The sequence below is a fragment of the Pollachius pollachius genome (assembly GCF_949987615.1).
Source record: "Pollachius pollachius genome assembly, chromosome: 12".
Classification (NCBI taxonomy): Eukaryota; Metazoa; Chordata; class Actinopteri; order Gadiformes; family Gadidae; genus Pollachius; species Pollachius pollachius.
The window spans coordinates 14,333,303-14,335,802 of record NC_136945.1 but is presented as its reverse complement, the minus strand read 5'-3'; the positions used below and the strand labels follow the sequence as shown (position 1 = coordinate 14,335,802).

General features: G+C 47.2%; 1 protein-coding gene across 1 annotated transcript in view; it reads right to left on the bottom strand.

Moving 5' to 3' along the window:
* Positions 1-2,500, bottom strand: part of ptprt (protein tyrosine phosphatase receptor type T) — a 150,964-nt gene that overhangs the window by 28,900 nt on the left and 119,564 nt on the right. The window lies entirely within an intron of this gene.

Genomic DNA, 2,500 nt, shown 5'->3' with positions numbered 1-2,500 from the left:
TGACAGAAGAGAAGTTCCTTTGTAATATTTTTTTTTACATTAACATTATGTTAATGTTTTTGTGAATGTGTGAATATTGAGTCGACTTGACCTAGTGTGTGAGTGACAGTCGGATGTGCATCTATTTATTTATATTTACTGACTGCATTCTTTTATCTTCATTAACAATATATTCACTTTATAATTCATTATCATTATTTACATGTCAGTTCCATTATTCATGATGGTGAGAGCATCCTTCACCAAAACATAAATAAATACTTCTACTCAATATCCTAACATAAGAATTATAATCATTAAAAAACATCTAGCCCCTTCTCCCTGAGAGGAATGTTTGTGTGTGTGCGTGTGTGTGTGTGTGTGTGTGTGTTTGGTTTTGTGTGTGTGTGTCTGTGTTTGTGTGTGTGTGTGTGTGCGCGTGTGTGTGTTTGTGTGTGACAGAGGGAAAAGAGAGGTAGGGATAAGAGGTCTCTCTCTCTCTCTGGGTAATACATCTCAGAAAAACACATTTTCGAGAAACGGGTGCCATCTCGAGATTGTGGATGCACACACATACACACCACACACACACACACACACACACACACACACACACACACACACACACACACACACACACACACACACTCCAGTCTATCACACTCAGATACGCGCAAACACAAAACGCAACTACCACAATATTACCAATTTTTACACACCACCAAACTACACAACCTACCAACCTACCAACACACACACACACACACACACCATGGACCCACACAGGGCTTCAGCCAAAATAACATACGCAAATACACAGCCACACACACACACACACACACACACACACACACACACACACACACACACACTCTGATATGTAAATTCTGCCAATAACAGTGTTTATTTAGAAGACTTCTGTTGAATTATAAATGTCCATATGGGATACTTTTATAAGTGAAGAGTTTTGGGACTATGGGAAGGAGAGGAGAAGAGAGGAGAAGAGGAGAAGGAAGAGATCGGCGAGAGGAGAGAGGAGAGGAGAAGAAAGGAGACGAATGAAGATGAGAAGATAGACGAGGATAGGGAGCAGAAGAGAGAGGAGAAGTGAGGTCGATGAGAAAGAGGAGCAGAGGACAGGAGAGGAGTGGGGGGAAACGAAAAGAGGAGAGCGGAGGGGAGAGGAGGGGAGAGGAGACGCATGCAGAAGGAAAGGAGTAGACCAACAAGAGAGAACTGGGAGAGGAAGGCGAGGAAAGAGGGTGACAACCAAAGGGGTTGAGGAGGGAGAGGAGGAGTGGGAGGAGTGGGAGTGAGAGGAGGTGTTGAGGAGAGCAGAGGACGCTCAGCTCGTATTCAGCGATGCTAAGGAGAACTCAGAATGGCAGCAAAACGCTGTTGGCAGAGAGGGAGTTAACACCCTGATTTAAATTAACTCACACTGAGGAAGGAAAGAGGGAGACGGGGGGGGAGGCAGGGAGAGAGTGAGATAGATGGGTGGAAGGGAGGGGGCAGAGGGAGTGATGGAGGGAGGGGGTGATGAAGGGGGAAGGGCATATAGGGAGAGAGGAAGAGCAGGCCAAAGGAAGAGGAGGAGGAGGAGGGAGAGAGGGGGGGGGGGAGAGAGAGAGAGAGAGAGTGTGCATGATGGATAAGGGAAGAAGTATAAATCAACTGTTTTGAACACAAATGCACAAAGGGCAAAAGTTGAGCGGGGAAACAGACGGGGAGTGGCAGATAAAGTCCAAGAGAAAGAATAGTCATGACAAAGACGGATAGAAGGAGCCAGAGAAGGAAGGGAGCGGGAGACGGAGGGAGAAAGAGAGATTATCCGAGGCACAGTGAAGTCGGGAACACTAGAGACCTGTCCTCTGTGACTACCCGCTCCAGTCAGGAGCGGTTCTCACACAGACTTTAGACTTAGCGTGGACGGTTAGGCAGGGAGCCAGGAGCAGGCCAAGATGATACTCCCAACTCCTCACTGAACGTCCCCCCTCCTCCTGGGTCTCTTCCTCTTCTTCCCTTCATGCACTCTGTCCTTCTCTCTCTCCTTCCACCTCTTTCTCCAACTCTTCATCTGTCTACCTCCTCCTCCTCCTCCTCCTCTCCCCTCTCCCTCTTACACCTCCTCTCCCCTCCTGCCTTCTCCTCTCTCCTAATGAAGACGCTGAACGCGGCATCCCTCCTGCCTGTCTGCCAGCATCTATTCCTCTCTGTGTTTCCCTGCCACCTGGACGGACAGCTTCCATTACAGGGACGGTGGAATTCAAAGGATTTGTACTAACGGCAGATTTATCATAATTCCTGCTGGCCATCAAGGAGATGACAGGTTATTTCAGAGCTCTGTGTTTCATTTGAAAAGAGGCAGGTTGCCGCTGTTCTGTTCTGTGACATCTAGACCATTTTAATAGGATACACACACACGTACACGCGCAAAAACATGCACAGGGACCCTCACGCATGCACACATCAAAACAATTTAATAACACTTCCATGACTACAACCTAAAATCTGGTTATTT